The sequence below is a fragment of the Diuraphis noxia genome, unplaced genomic scaffold, assembly GCF_037042655.1.
Source record: "Diuraphis noxia isolate RWA-SAM2 unplaced genomic scaffold, SU_Dnox_SAM2 contig0003, whole genome shotgun sequence".
NCBI classification, from domain to species: domain Eukaryota; kingdom Metazoa; phylum Arthropoda; class Insecta; order Hemiptera; family Aphididae; genus Diuraphis; species Diuraphis noxia.
In genome coordinates this window covers 16,253,932-16,272,313 of record NW_028301713.1, presented here as the reverse complement: position 1 = coordinate 16,272,313, position 18,382 = coordinate 16,253,932, and the positions used below count along the sequence as shown (strand labels likewise).

Here is an 18,382-nt window from a genome sequence, read left to right as displayed (position 1 = left end):
ATGGTTTCCACTTATAAAGATTTATTGTTAAGTTTCATGAAACAAGATTATGTGAACAAAACTCTTTTACACTTAATTAATCCTGAAAATGTTGAACAATATATACCAAATACACAAATATACCTTGGTATAAAAGTATTGAAGGAAATTGAAAAATTTAGTGTTAATAGTAATAATGCATTGTTAAAGGACTTTTATTTGAGGGCACAACAATTCTTAAAAATAGCATGTTTGCAAATTAAAAAAAAGTATGATTTTAGTAATCCCTTAATGTCAAAAATAAAGTTAATCGATCCTAAAGTTGCTATATCAAAAATAAGAGAAAATAACAGTACTATTTTTCCTCTTTTAAAACTATTACCTCGAATAACCGAATCAAATGATGAATTATTAAAAAATATTGACGATGAATGGAGATTAGTGAATAACTTTAATATTCCAACTGATGTTCTTAATCATTTAGAAGAACCAGATGTCTTTTGGTTTAAGCTGTCCAACTTGCAGATAGGTAATCAAGAGTATCCATTTTTACATTTATCCAATTTTGCTCTTGGGGCATTATCTCTCCCACACTCAAATGCTGATTGTGAGCGAATCTTTAGCAAAGTAAATTTAATTAAAGTTAAAACAAGGAACCGATTAAATACTGACACAATTCAAGGATGCGTGTTGGCCTCACAAGAAATAAAAATAAAAAATGATACATGTATTGATTTTAAGCCCTCAAAAAAATGATAGATTCCATGACTACAAGTAACCTGTACGACAAAAATAGTAATGACGAGTTTTGTTTTGAAGGAGTATAAAATATGTATTTTGTCGGAATTCTGTTTAATTATTATATATACTATTATTTATTTTACCATTTTATTACCTGTTTATATTAGTATTGTGAATTGTGATTGACTATGTATATTATCCCATGTACAATTTATTGATTTTACTATTTTATATTATTATTACCATTTACTATGGAATTGTGTATCATTTATTATATGAACAATATTGTACAAATCTACTGTAATATGTTAAACACTAACTATTTTACTATTTATATTATTTTTGTGATTGACATTGACATTTATTATTTTAATGAATAAATTGAATACATTTTTGAGATAATCTATCTAATCTGATATGTCACTGTTATCAGTGGTGATCAAAATCGGGAAATCTGTACCAGTCCGTCCGTCCGTCATAAAATTTTTCACAATACGAACAAATACGAACATTCTAAGATAATTGTCCGAACATTCAACATGTTTGACCTGGCAACACTGGTTTCCATTCTGATTTAATCTATTCTGTGGTATTACTATATTTTATTCACACAATGACATAATCAAAATGCAACGTTTTCGGCAAAAAAATAATTCATGCTAATTACGTATTTCAGAAAAATAATTATTTATATAGATATATAATTTAATATATATTTTAGTGATATAGGCTGATAAACCGATTTCGCTCAGACTTGCGGTTCGTATATAATGATAATTTCAAATTTAACACACCCATTACAGTGACCCACGCGTCACTTCATGAATAAATATTTATAAAAACTGGTTTTGCATAAGAAATTCCCTTTTAAAATTGTTCATTTAATACAACAAATTAGTATTTAACAAATAAATATTAAAAATAATATGTATACTTACTTGTTTTCATAAAATCAAAGTATCCGTTGTTTATGTTCATGTAGTATGTTGTTGTGTTATGTCATTTTGGTTTATGTTATCGTTTTCAAGTGTATGTAACGGTGTGATCCACAGTTGCAGCCTCTGTCGGCGGAAGCTTAGCAGGCCTTCGTGCGCGACCGGCCAGCTGTGGAATCATTATCAGTGTTTTCGTCAAATTTTCGGTTATGTTCAAAAGTTTTAAGTATTTCAGTAAGTCATGCTTTCAGTGTCACAAAGTTCTTAGTTTTCCATTGTTATTGTTTAGTGTGGTGACACTGAAAGACCGTTTTCTCGCTAGTTCGGTAAATGTTCAAGTTTGTTTTCGGTCACTTCGTTTTTCCGCTGCCAATTCAGCTTTGTGTTCAAGTTCAATCTACGTCTTTTTCTGTCATGTCCTGTGGGCAGTCGTCCCAAACCACGTTGTTGTGAATTTGTCAATCAATCGTCTGGTAATTATCGTTCACTGCAATTTTTATTGCCACCATTAATTTGTTGTCCCCAGTTCTAGGGTGGTCAAAATTACCAGCGATTTGTGAGTCAACGTGTGTTTGGTACCTCGTGATTCGTGGGGACATTTGTATTTTGTGCACTGTCAAGTCCCGGCTGCATTCATTGTTTCATTGTTGTGAAGTCTTCGTTAACAGTAAAGTTGTCGACACACATCCGCACGTACGCAGGGTCAATTTGTTTTATTGTAACTATTGATATACCTACAGGCCCTGGTACGGTAGCGTGGGTGTAAAACCAGGTGTGTGTTTCAACTGTTATGTGAGTATTGGTCGACCAAAGATTTGTGTTTGTATGACCGACGGGTCTCATGTATTATATATTATATTTATTGTAAAGGCCGCCTGCGGCACTGTATTTATACTTGTATTTATTAGACACATAGTCACACATTATTGCATACAACACTGTTACCTTATATTATTATCTTTTTGTATTCGACATATTGGCATACTCACAGTTACCTATTTTCCTGTAATAAAATAACTGCCACCAACTATCGGATATTTTTATTTTACTCTAGATGCGCTGAGGTAGTGGTCATGTCTGGTTGCCTACCTCACCATCGTGAAGGCTCCACTTATTATTAACTATACTTAATAAGCGCCGACACGGCTTCATACGTCATGTCTTGTAATAACACTGATATAATAGGTAATACATAATAAAACGTAGACAAAATGTTTAGTTGATTAGTTATTGATTTGCTTGCGAATATATAAAATTAATAGGTAAGTACTAGGTATAAAGAATGTTTATAATTTAGCGTATCTGCAGTTTACAGTGATGTTTGTTCCATATATACCAGATTACTGATAACGCGTGATATATCATTATACATATTCATGCCTAATAATCACTTTATTTTTATTTTTTTAATATAATTATATGCCTTATAAGACAGTACCTACATACAATTGTAATTACAATTTATGCATAAAGTATAAAACACGTGCAATTTTATCAATTATGTGATGTAGACATTAATCTTTAAATAAATTCAAGGAACTTGGTCTAGTGCACGTTGTCGATGAATACAGGTGGCATGCAATGGATGCGTTAAATTTGAACCCAACGAGAAATCAAAAAGGGATCTAAATTAGTTTTTAAAAACGTAGTTACGATGCATGGTAAATCTTATTTTTACATATAAAATTAAATTTCCAATACTATAATTGGCATATATTTTTTTACACATAAAACCTGTATTATAGGTATAATAATTTTATAATAAAATTGTGTACTTTTAACTGTATAATACAAGCTAACATTTTCTGAAAGTATAATATACGAACTAAACATAAATGGCTAACGACAGAAACACTCACAAAATACTAAAATAGAAAAAAATTAATGTTTTTGAAATTATTTATGGTATTAGGTAGGTATTTGATGGTTTATTTAATTATTACACTATTTATCTGGATTGTCAAAAAGCTCGGCTTTAACATGTACACTCATTGCCTTTTAAAATCAATGCTACATAAATAGTGCCTATGTACGATTTCCTATCCTTATCATAGTCAGGAGTAACATTTTTCAATTTCATTTTTTTGCAAAAATGTGACTTACTAGTCTCGTAAATATAATACCTTAGTTTTGAAATTTTTCCACTGCATGCAAAACTCAAAAACACGTAACGTATCTGAATTTTACATTTTAGTTGTAGACCATCTAAGTTAGCTAATGAGAGTAATATGTTTTAGAAATTTAGTAGTATATATTTGCCGATCCTGGAACCACCACCACCACATCACCACCAGCACCAGCACACCTCCACTGCCACCACCACCAACACCTCTCCTACTCACAGCCCGGCCATTGGTGCCGCAACCGGTACGCATATTACCATTCTATATTTAATTAAGCCCATTGTTTACAATACTTGTTAAATCATTTAAATTTGACCGTATTGTTGTAAATTATATTAATTACAGTTATAACATTTTTAAATGATGAAGGAAGATTTTCAAGAATTAATTTAAGAATCATCTTTTAAATTCAAGAAATATACAATAAAAATAAAAATAATGAACTTGAACTAATAGACTTAACACTTAAATAATCTATGTGTGATAAACTATTTTTTTTATAATCATCATATAATTATATAATAAAATACAGCATAATTAAAAATTAATATTTCTATTACATGATGTATAAAAATCTATTTTTATTTGATTTTAAAGCCACTAGTATACAACTATGATAGGTAACTTGACAGTTACAAAACAATACAAATTAAGATTAACAATATATTAATTCTAATATACTAATATATTATATTATAAAGCCAGCCTCCAACAAAAATAATATTAATAAATAATAAATATTTCTATTGCATGATTATGAATTAAATATTTAAAATATTTAAATATCTTTTGTCTAGATTACATTAATATAATTGATCATTGATCATTTTTTAATATATTAATTTAAATAATAACTATCCAATTCATTACTTGATATAGTGTTACTTTTTATACAAATGTTGAAAAATATGTCATTAGTCATTATAATTTGTCATCTCCATCTTACAAATACATAAAATACCTGCAAATTGTATGGTCTTAATAATTCACTAAACTCTGTTATACTTAATGTTATTGAATTTAAAAGTAAGATTATAATATAATGGATGTCATATTTTTAAATGTTTATTTTAATGCGAGTTATAAGCATTACAATTTCAATGATCTCAGAATTCGTTTTAAATTAAAGTATAAAAAAAAAACTAAGAGATTCCTGAGATTATATATTCTTATTTTTCTCAATTATCTAATGATAACAATAATAATTTATTCGACAAAAAAAAAATAGCATACATACTAGTTAGATACAATATACATACATAGTAATAAATTAGATTAAATTAGAATAAAAAAAATACTGATAATAATAATAAATATTTTAAATATTTTATCCCGCCAAATGTAGAACCAATGAGAAAGCTGTATTTTCATTTTGGTTTTATTTCGTGTGCAGAATGGTAATATGCAACCGGTACACCGCTCTTCACCCCACCAAAACCACCACCAACACCTCTCCTAGTCACAACCCGGTAATAAGTGCCGCAACCGGTACACCGCTCTTCACCACACCAACACCACTACTTGCATCCCAGCCATAGATCGACAACGCTGTCTACACCTCTGATCCATTATACAGTACACGCACACATACATTTATATCACCTATATAAAAATGCAACAGGGTAGTCCAATATTCTGCATGGAAATGTTTATTAACCATAATTTCTTATCTTAGCAAGATCTTTTCTCTTACACTTTTATGTATATTTTTTTCGCTGGTTTTTAATATCCAGCATCCCAGTACTTTAAATCACTTCCATTTCAATATGAATTTAAATAATGAGACATTATCTTATTAAATCAGTATAAACCGTAATTTGTACTATTATTTTTTATTATATTATTTTATCATATTTTATACTAAGTTAAAGAGAAAAAAATTACATCGTCATAAAACTGCTAAGACAGCATTTAAGCAAAAATCTTGAAAACGTTGAAATTTGAAATGTGTATAAAAATTATTATTTGGCTTGGCCATTGTCAGATGCGTTAGTAATGTACCGACAGTCTTTGCGCATCACAGGTTAGTTATATTTTCACGAGGCTGGTGTCGGTAGTGACGGCGTAGCCACCAAATCTCAACATGGATAGCTCAAGACATAGAAGAACTGTTACTTCTCCAGGGGGCTCGGAGACCCAGGAGGCGGCAATTGGGGGAAGGCGCTCGCCCCAAGGGTCGAGATCACCGACAGGCGCTAAAGGCGTAGGGATGTTGAAGCAGGTCCCTACCGCCAGCAACGGAGCTGGTAATGCAACTGCTGTTGAGGGTGTTATTCAGGCCCTCAACGGTGGCCGGAAAGCCACTGAAGCGACTGAAACGGCTATACCAGAGATTGGGACTTTCACGGCGATGAGATCGTTAGGCAAAGCGCTGCAGCTTCAGGATGGGGGCTTCAAGCAGCTACTGTTAAAAGCTGGAGTGCTGGAAAAAGTTTCAGATAAGCTAAGAAGTGACCCTGCTAAAGAAGCCATTAGGGAAGTGTTGCTGGTGGTTGGTGCACTAAAGGAGTGTTGCGAAAACGTAACTAGGGCATTCAACATAGCGGTGGAGCAGGTGAATGCGGATAAGAAGAAGGCCGAAACTAGGGCTCAACCAGTGGCCACGAGTGATGCAGAGACTCAATCCCCATGCTGGTGGGACCAGGAGAACCATAACAGAAATGGAGACCATCATAAGCTTAAAACTGAAATCAGGAAAAGTAAAGAAAGCAGCTGGCGGGAGCTTTGTGTACAAGTTGAAACTGATCCTCGGGGCACTCCGTACAAGCTCGTGACCAAGAAATTAGTAGGTCGGAGACCCATAACGGGGATAACAATTCCTGGAAGACTAAACTCTATAGTAGGCACCTTATTCCCTGTCCATCAACCAAATATCTGACCGGTTACGGATTCGATAGGAGAATTCCCATTAATTACTCGCGAAGAACTTGTGGCAATAGGCTCACGCCTGCCTACGAACAAGGCGCCAGGACCGGATGGAGTACCAGATGTGATTTTGAGGCGAATAATCGAGACGAAGCCAAAGCTTCTACTGGGAACACTCAACATGTGCCTTGTGCAGGGGCACATCCCGAACCCATGGAAGGAGGCCAAGCTTGTTCTTCTCCTAAAAGGTAACAAGCCGTTGGACCAGCCCTCGTCGTATCGGCCAATCTGCCTTATAAACACAATCGGGAAGCTTCTTGAACGCATTATTAAAGGGAGATTGGAGATACATTTGGACCAGATTTGTGGGATTAGTAAACACCAATTCGGGTTCCAAAAAGGACGTTCTACAATAGATGCATTAGAAACGGTAATGGATGTGGTAAACGGCGCGGGCACAGGTCCGCTATACAAGAGGGAGTTATGTGCCTTGGTATGCCTAGACGTGGCAAATGCTTTCAACTCGGCCCCTTATTGGGCCAAAATCGAAGAAGCTCTAAGAGGGAAGAGAGTGCCAACGTACCTGTTACGCATTCTGAGGAGTTACCTGAGTAATAGGTCACTCTTGTACGTTGACGCGATGCGTCGGGAGGTAACCAGTGGAGTTCCCCAAGGGTCGGTGCTTGGCCCACTGTTGTGGAATATAATGTATGACGAGTTATTGCGGTTGGAAACGCCGGGAAATATAAAGGGCATATCTAGTTCAACGATTATCGCATTTGCCGACGATGCTGCTGTTGTAGCGACTGGACATACAACTACCCTACTAGAAGAGGCCATGAACCAAACGCTGGACTTGGTGACAAAATGGATGAAAGACACAGGCCTTACGCTTTCCGTTGGCAAAACGGAAGTAGTCATGTTGACCACCAAACGCGGCTACACTTCCCCGAGGTTTATCTTGGAAGGCACGTTGCTGCAACTTAAGGACCACGTCCGCTACCTCGGAGTGGAGCTATGTAAGAAACTCGGCTTCGGCAAACATTTGCAGTGTGCTGCTGAGAAGGCTACAAAAACGGTGAGCTCACTGTCGAGATTAATGCCGAACGTAGGCGGCCTGAGGCAGAAGAAACGCCAGTTGTTAATGTCTGTTGCTCAAAGTCAGCTGATCTATGCGGCGCCTATATGGGCCTCGGCGCTAGTATTCGAAGTAAACGTCAAGGAGTTACTGAAACCTCAACGGAGGATGGCCATTAGGGTGTTGTCCTCCTATCGCACCGTATCGACTAACTCTATACTGGTCGTGTCAGGACTGTTGCCCTTACACATAAAGGTGTCTGAAAGAACGGCAATGAGGGTGGCACAGAAAGCGGGCTTGGCTCCTCCGACGAAGAAAGAGTTGAGAGAGGAGTCACTAAGCAAGTGGCAGAACGAGTGGGAGAAATCAGGAACAGGCGAATGGACCAGGAGATTAATTCCTGATCTCCGACCATGGGTCACAAGATCGTTTGGGCTAGTGAATTTCCATATCACCCAGTTTCTCACTGGGCACGGATGTTTTGGAAAGTATCTGTGGAGGTTCAGGAAGCTGGATACCCCCGCGTGCCATGACTGTCAGGCGCCGGTGGATGACCCTGAACATGCCCTTTTCATATGCGACCGCTGGTGGAGGCGACGAAGAGCACTAGAGGTGGCCACGGATACTGAGTTTAACCCTGAAACGGCGGTGAATACAATGTTGGAGAGCAGAGCCAAGTGGGACGCAGTATGCGGGTTTGTGGTTGAGGTCCTAAAAACAAGGGAGGAAGAGGAACGGCAGCGTCATGATATGTACATTTTTATAATAAATTAATGTAAATTTTATTGTGAGGACCAGGGCGTGGGAGATTGGCCTGCCACGGTCCAATTAATGATGTTGTTGCTTGTTACTGATAAACAGCTTTCGGCCACTTGGGGGTAGGATTACCGAAAGGCAAAGTTCCCCCCATGTGGTCACGGAGAGCACATTAAAAAAAAAAAAAGGTTAGTTATATTTTGTGCATATTAAAAATGTTTAAATGTGAACAGTGTGAATGTACTTTCTCGCGAAAATAATCTCGGCGTCATAATACCATTGAAACATTTAAGTGAGTTATTTGTGGCAATTTATTTAGCAGAAAGGATGCTCTCAGAAGACACAAGAAAAGTATTCACGGTGAGTAAATTTCAGAGTCATACAATAAAAATATTAGGATTCTATGGGTGAAAATTTTCATCACTATACAAAGATAAGACTATTACACAAATGATGTATAATATACTCAGTACCGTGGATCTGATTAAATGAATGTAGTTGTCACGTTTGTTTACATTATTTTACACGGTGTGTGTGTGTGTGTGTGTGTGCTGTGATAGTCTGCCGCAACGGATGATAGTCTTTTTTTTTTACTTAATATATGGTATCAGAATACTCGTTGAATAATTAATGCTATCTGAGCGTTTAAAGGGGCTAAATATACAGGGTGATTTTTTTATCGAAGAACACTCATTATTTCTGAAAGTATAAACTTTTTTCCAAATTTTTTTTTCTTAAAATTTTATATTACATGGTTTTTTACATTTAAGTAACACTTTTATTTTTTTCACTCATATATTTATTGGTCAAACTATTATCACCTTTTGATTTTCAAATGGCAACCTATAATAAAAATTTCAAAAAATCATAAAACTATTTTTTTTTCTGAATATAACGTTATAACGTTATAACGTTCAAATTTTCATTTTTAGTCAATCCATTAGCGAGATACAGTGCCTCAAAGTTTTGTAGTAAGTAATTGTGCTATTGTTTATAAGTAGATAGTACTTTTCGTTCGTAAAGACCAGAAGTTATAACTAATTGATATTGTTCAACCCAAGGTTTTCGTACCTGCTATTATCTATAAAAAAAATAATACAAAATTATGGACTGGAAACAGTGGAAATGGTAACCGAAATGTCATTTAGATATTATGGTGGGGGTATCTATGCGATTAAAGCGCTATCTAGTTATCCAATATTCTGTATCGGCACTAACAAAAATCATTATACATAACACGAACTAAGATATTAATAATAATCATAGACCTAATGCCACGGACCATGATAGAAAATAGAAATAACAACTCACAAGGTATGATCTCATTGAATACCACTTTATGGTATGTTTTGCGCACCACATATGGTGTATGTAAAGTGACGTCAGATGCGCGACATTAAAATGGAACATCAATGTATTTGTTACGCACGTGACGTCAGCGTCATGTGCATCGGTTTGGCCGTTTTGCGTGATTATACCTGATTATTTTCATCATGCCACGGACAAATTGAAATTAAAATATTTACGTTATTTTTGATTATCACTCTTTTAACCGTGATTTTAAATATACCTTCAAGGCTTCAACCGTGGTTTTACATAGCTGTCTAGCTGCCAGAATGATGATCAATTCTATTTAATTTACTCATAAGTGTTAAGTTAACAACGCCGTGTACAACACAATACTTACCAATTTGTCGTAGGTGCGACTGTGCGAGAAGTACTTGTTTGTAAGTATACAAATTTATATTAACTAGTAATTTTAACAGACTTTATATAACATGAAAAATTGGAAAACATGTAAAATATACATATACAATTAATAAATTATACATATACATATAATATTATAGGAATAATATAATTATTTATATACAAATATTATAATAGTACATAATATAGAAAAAAGATAAATATATTTATATTTTATATTTTATTTTATGTTCAAATTGTTTACCATTTTCGACTAAACAAATATCTAGTCGCTTTAATACCTCAGTGGATGTAACTTTTTTGAGTATTGAAGTTTTAATTTTTTTACAACAATCTTTTATTTTTTGTTTAAGTTCATCTACACTTTTGACCTCATCCTTGTATACTTCATTTTTTAGATAGCCCCATAAAAAGAAGTCAAGAGCACTCAAATCAGGAGAACGAGCTGGCCATTGAATAATGGGGCTGTGTGTTCCAAACTAGTTGTTCCCATTTACTTTATTTAAATATGCTCGTGCAGCTAACGTATTGTGTGCTGATGCACCATCTTGCTGCCAAATCAAATTTAAACGATGTTGAAGCGGAATATTTTCCAACAGGATCGGTAAATCATTTTTCAAAAAATCAAGATATTTATTACCATTAAGATTTTCTTCAAAGAATTATGGACCAATAAAATATTCATCAATAATTCCACACCAAACATTTATACCCCAACGAACTTGTCTATTGGTTTCATTCATCCAGTGGGGATTTATATCACTCCAATAGTGATTGTTGTGGTGGTTCACATGTCCATTATTATGGAATTTCGCCTCATCAGTCCAAAGAACCTTCTTTAAAAATTCAGTATCATCATCTCATAATCATATCGTATTTTTACCACACAATGAGCAATAAAATTAAGTCGCCTTTCATAATCATTTGCTTGAAGTAGCTGAACAGGATGGGTCAGGTATGCATGATATTTGTGTTTTTTGGCAATTTTTTGAACTGAAGAATATGTCATGTTTAATTCATCTAAAATTTAAAACTCAGAATAAACTTTAATTTTTAATTTTTATTTATTAGGAATACCTGCTAAACAAGATATGTCACTCGTTACCCGTAAGGGGGTATACCCTTACGATTATACAGACAATTGGAATAAGCTTGAAGAAACCAGCCTACCATCAAAGGAAGATTTCTACAGTTCATTAAAAGAATCACATATAAAAGAAAAACACTATGTCCATGCCAAGACAGTTTGGAACCATTTCAACTGCCAAACACTTGGTGAGTACTCGGATCTTTATTTGAAAATTGATGTGCTGCTGTTGACTGATGTGTTTGAAAATTTCCGAGACCTCTGTTTAACCACATATCACCTGGATCCATCATTTTACTATACGGCACCTGGATTTTCATTCGATTGCATGCTTAAACTTACGGGTCAACGGCTTGAATTGATTCATGATTATGACATGCTGCTGATGATTGAGAAAGGTAACGATATAATATTTTATAATATAATGTTATTATTTAATAATATATGATTTATTTTAGGTATACGTGGTGGTTTAACTCAGGCAAGCATGAGATATGCAAAGGAAAATAATGAAAAGACATCAGATTATGATCCAGGACAACCAAAATCATGGCTGGTTTACCAGGATTGTAAGTATAATATCATATATCATTTTATATTAAATTTAATAAATTTAATTATTTAATTATTTAAATTATAGGTAACAATTTGTACGGTCACGCAATGTCACATTTCATGCTATACGGATGCTTTAAGTGGGTTGAACCCAAACTAGATGGGTTAAATGATTTAGACGAATGATCGCCAATCGGTCGGATATACGAGGTTGATGTTTCATATCCAAAAGAACTTCATGACAAGCATAACGACTTCCCATTCCTGCCAAAAAATAGTGTTCCGCCTGGCTCTAAGGTCAGGAAACTTATGGCGACATTAGATTCAAAAAAAAATTATGTGTTACATTACCGGAACCTTCAGCAGGCCATTAAAAATGGGCTCTTAATTGAAAAAGTAACATATTCTAATATTTTTTATCCATTTATTACATATACAGTTTTATTATAGGTTCACAGAGTTGTACAGTTTGTTCAGTCAGACTGGCTTAAAAAATACATAGAATTAAACACCGAGATGCGGAAAAAAGCGAAAAACAACTTTGAAAAGGACTTTTTTAAACTTTTAAATAATGCCGTTTTTGGAAAAACCATGGAATCAATGCGGCGGAGAATTAAAATGGAGCTGGTGTCTAGTGAAAAACGTTTGCAAAAACTTATAAACCGTACAACATTCAAACACTGTACTACATACGATGAAACTCTCAACGCGGTTTCATTGGAAAATAAAATAATAGACTTTTGCAAGCCTATTTATATAGGTAAATATACTCACAATTTTCTATTAGTAACTATATTTTAATTATATTTTTAGATTTAAGACAGAAAGATAAATATACGCACGACGATTTAAGACTGAGCAACTGAGGACTCTTTCATAACATATATAGGCAAATTTAAATAGGCGGGATAGATTTTTGCGGGATGGGTAGTGTGATATACTTAATGATATTTAATTGGTATAGTATTTAAATGTATTGTTGATCAGAAATATAAAGTGGGAAACATTTGTAGCGCTAGAGTCAGCGGCTATTAAGAGTCCGCGACCGGTAGGGCACATTAAGAAGACATTTATTTGTGATTATTACTGCCATTTGACAGGAAATGTCTTTCAATCACTAATGTCCAGGTGGAATGATTTAATTGAATACGGATAATATACCTATTATTGTAAATAATCGAGACATCGCCAAAATATACCTACTTAATGTCTCTTATTGTCAATACGACGCCAAACGTGCTTAATTGACCATTTGCTAAATGTGGAGACGGCTATGGCGTTTTTCAATAATAATAATAGTTTTCGCTAATTAATGTGTTTGAATATTGATATTTAATTGAATAAGGATAATGTGCCTACTAATGGCAGGAAATGTATCTTATTGTTAAGATGGTGTATTCATTAGCTGTTTTGTGTACGCAGCTGCAAGCTATTAGTATCCTTATGATATTATAATATGACCAGTATAGTCCGTGTGGTTTAAATTTATAATATGTACAAACTCTGGTTAAATAGGTGAAAATAACGATTTAAGACCATGCGGTCGGCTGGCCTAGTGGTAAATAATATCGCACGGGAGGCGATAGGTCCGGGTTCGATACCCGTTAAGTTATTTTGCAGTTTTTTCACTATTTGATGATTAACGTTCGATAACAAATGATAACGATGATATGATTAGTGATAACAATTGATAACTGATTAAATGTATGATAACATGTGATATATGATAACAATAATATAAGTCACGCACGTACGCGATCCGGCGGCATGATGCGGATGAGGGCGGCGGCGGTGGGTGGCGCACTCGGATGCGCGCACGATATGGTCGGGATGCGCAAGATGGTATAGGGATGAGCCAGCAGGATGAGTGGCTAGAACTCTCATTTTTATACTACTTCTATCATAATTTTTGGAAAAAAAACCAGGCCCTAGTCATAAATATTCCCTTAAATTAATATTATAATTTATAATTGACCACTAATCAATTTTACCATCATTTTAAAGTCTAGGATCATGAAAAATCTATTTCAAATTTGATGATAAAGGTTAATCTAAATATTCGTTTTGCAATAATGCAAAATATGAGTAAAGATTAACATGTATTCAAAAAATAAGAAAAAATTCTCCATAACCCCCAGACTTAAAACAATAATAAAACTATAAAGTGGCCCTTATAATATTATTCAAACATGAATTTATTACTTCAGCAGTAATAACAGATTAAATTAGCTAAAAATAGGCAACAGCACCAATCATTTACAGAAATAATTTAAGTTATTTGCATTTTACTAAATAATAAAATTTAGTTTTAAATAAAAATATATTTATTTTATTATTTAATATTGAATTTAAGCATATTATCTATAAGTAATTTGTATTAATTAAAAAATTGAAATACATATACTTAATTTGAATTACACAATCTACATATTAAGTATGTGAATACAATATAATGTACATACATATATTTTGAGTCTTAATGATTGATGTTGTCACCTCATTTAAATGCATTATCAAATAATATCATAAAATTATATAACATTAACATTATACACATTTTCAGTTTGTCAATACATATTATAGGTTATATGCAGTTAGTCCATTTACATTGTTGTCCACTTCTTTGAAATTAACTTGATCATCTAAAAAAATAGTTTGTCAATACAATTAAATAACATTATAGTTAAAGATATTTATACATACTTAATTTATTTTGTAGTTATTGAAATCCAAGATGTGAAGCAATATTGTTGTTTATCACTGTTACCATTTGCAAATGTAATTGGGGATATATAGCAATATTAATACAATTTTAATATACACGATCATCCAAAATCCAAATTGTATGTTATATGTTATGGTAAAGTTCACAATGACATAAATTATGAAAAATTATTAAAATATCTTAGATATTTGTAATATTTCTGTGTAATATTATGCCACTACAGAGTCACTTAATTGTAAAGTGAGCCATATATTATCGAAATATAAATAATATCCAGTAGGTTCAATGATCCATAGGTTAGGTAATAGGTATACATTAAACAAAAATTGTAAATGTAGAAATGATTAAACTGAAATCAAAATTTGTATACACAATGATATTATATTATTTGTTTTTGTTATAATTTTTGAGACTAGCAAATTTGTAAAACTTACCAATTAATTGTATACACGTACTCGCCAAGTATCCAATTTACATGCGACCAATTTAGGTATTTATAAGTTATATGTTTGGTTGAATTATTAAATAAAACTATCAAATTACGACGTAAACAAGATATTAATATTTACAGAAACTAATACTTTATTAATAATAATTGTAAGTCTATTGTTGTTACAATTTAAAACTGTAAAATATAAATTTATTAACGACTCACGAGTGATGAGTAACAAATAAACAACAAAACAAGTCTGTTTACAGATTTAACTTATTATTTTTTAGTAAGTACAGCGTTCAGCAATTCAGCATATTGCATTTTCGTATAACCTAACTGTTCTAACTGTTTATTCACTCATCATCACGTGGATGATCACGATAACCAGGTATCAGGTATACTACCATATCATTTTATCATGGAATTACGATAACACCGCAGAAAAATTTAAATAGCAGCAGCCGTTCGGAATAAGTAGATTACCTAATCGTAAATCAGCTTAATCAGTAATCTTAAATCATAATTCGTAGACATACCGAAAGTATGTAGTGGGGATTACACGGGAGTATGCGACAACGAAAAATGACAGTTATGGTCCAATTACTTATTAATTTAACATAGTGATAGTAAGTTGTTAAAGGTACTAGATAGTAGGTACAATGATTATCACCATTATACTTTACGGTCGAACGATATCGAATCTATTACCTATAACTTCTGGTCTTTATAAACGATAAGTATTATTACGATTTATAGAAAATTTCGCAATCACCTGCAGTGGGTCGAACTGTACGACACCGCCGACATCCTACCAAATGGGCATTATTCATTACTTAAATAAACGGACACAGCTTAAGCTTAGATACTGTACTTAGTGATTTGATTTGAAAAGTGAAATATCTTTTACCCAGGGGCATAAAAATCATAATTTATACGGTACCTGCTGACTAGGTAGTAGGTATAACACATTTACGCATAAATACCTCCCAAAACCAACAAACTTTGAAGGGCTATATCTCGTATACGGATTAACAAAAAATGAAAATTTGAACGTTAAAATTCATAAAAAAAAAATATTTTATTATTTTATGAGATTTTTAGTATAGGTTGCCATTTCAAAATCAAAAGTTGATAATAGTTTGACCAATAAATATATGAGTGAAAAAAATAAAAGTGTTATTTAAATGTAGAAAACCATGTAATAAAAATTTTAAGAAAAAAAAATTTGGAAAAAAGTTTATACTTTCAGAAATAATGAGTGTTCTTCGATAAAAAAATCACCCTGTATACAACCATACGTACATGATTGCAGTATAAAAAAAATATATCGCATTTAATTCACGTTTGAAATAATAAAGTATTGTTCCATTTTAGGTTTGTTAAACAGTAATGCACAGCCAGTTACAGCAACTGCAAGTAAGAATTATATATATGTATGTATATATTTATAATTTAGTGTTTAATATTTAACATATGCGATCACTTTTGTATAGACATCGATGGTGTTGCAGTATTGGATAAGGTTGAAAAATTGGATTGCGTGAAAGTATATATTAAATATATATCGCGTTTAATTTAAAAAAAATGTTCATTATAGATGATAACGACGCGTTTTATGAAGGTGTTAATAATTTAATGACCGAAGATAGCAGTGATGGCTATTGTATTGATGTGTTGGATAAGGTCGAACATAATGAAATGTGTAAAAGTATGTTATGTTAAATAGGTATATCTAGAATCGCTAATAATTAATTGTTTTTTAGATAATTACGATATTACGTTTGAAGACGACAATGATGATTATTGTATTGATGTATTAGATAAAGCGGAATATAATGGATTATGGAAAAGTATTATATATCTATTTTTTAGCTGATATTGATGAACAGGAAATGATTAAAATATATTTTCGTCAAGAATAGACAAGCTACATCTTCAAAACAATGTAGATAATATCTTGTTTAAATATATCTTTCTTTTTTTTATATATAATTATAACTTATAAATTATTTAGGTAAACGTGTATATAACAAAAATTCAAATGGACAGGCTAAAAATAAACGTATGAAAACGACTACATCATCGACATTTTGTTCGAATAAAGTCTGCGTTTAAGAGGACGCCACACCGAAAGCGAAACGTATACAATGACCGAGAGAACGCGCTGTTAGGTGTTTTCGCGATGCGCAAGCACGCGACGTTTAAGCCGCGCCCACCACTCATCGTCGGCTGCCGGCCGACGATTGTGCTCATTCGGAGCGGTGATTAATATATTCTCAACCTTCGTCTGTGGAGGATCGCGTAAATATAAAATGCATAGGTACACGTTACACGTACATTATGCCGCATTGCCGCCGTAATATTTTTAATAATCGCGCGTACTTACGCGACCTGTATTTATTGCATTTTTAGATACTTACTCAATAATAAATATATACAATATACTAATACAGTAAATAATATCTAATTTATAACAGTAACCTTTTTAGTAAGTAAATAAGGTAATATTTAATTGAATATATTATTTTACGTTATACTGCTACCATATAGGTATACTTTTTAAACGACAGTTTTTGGGTATTTTTTTAAACATAATACAGTAGCACTTATCAAAGCTATCTATTATTATTTATAAGATCCTAAGTTTTTACAAAGATACGATTCAGATATGAATTTGATAATAAAGAAAATAATAGTTACTGTTTAGGTTTTTCTACCATATTATTTATCCAAAACTCTTTATCAAACTTTAGTATTTGGTAAAAGTTTTAAGCTTCTACAACTAGTATAGGTACTTACCTATTATTTTAATTATAACAAAATTCAAAATTGTATTTTTGATTTCGTGAAAATAAAACTTTAGCCATTCGTAACATTTTTAAATGGTATTACCCTCGTATTTTTTAGTAATTATTGTAAACAGAATTTATGGACAATCTTGTACCTATTCAATTTTCAAATCTTAGCTATAGATATGAACTTTTTCCTACATTTTTACTACAAAATAATTTCCAAATATTTTTGAATTTGAACCTCCCCAATGTACCAACGATATTCACTTTCCCATCAAACAAGATACTGAAGTCGAAAATCGAAGCATTATTTCGACTACTTATCATGTACCTATCGTGTTATGCCGCATAAATGTACGTGTCCGCACGCCGTATTCACGAGAGAGGCACATTATTATGCTACCGACGGTTGTTTTTGTAACATAAATTCAGTTTATTATGAGAATGTGATATTTTTAATGAGTAAATTAATATGTATAAAGATTTTAATTAGAAGGATACCTAATAATAGTATAGGTATTTACAATATAATGTATTATATTACATAGTATACTTGGTCTATTTAGGTATATAGTTACATTTATATACTATTTAAATTGTTAG

General features: G+C 32.7%; 1 pseudogene; it reads left to right on the top strand.

Annotated features, from left to right (window-relative positions):
* On the top strand, positions 1-806 carry LOC149056819 (uncharacterized; annotated as a pseudogene).
* Positions 807-18,382: the final 17,576 nt, after the last annotated feature.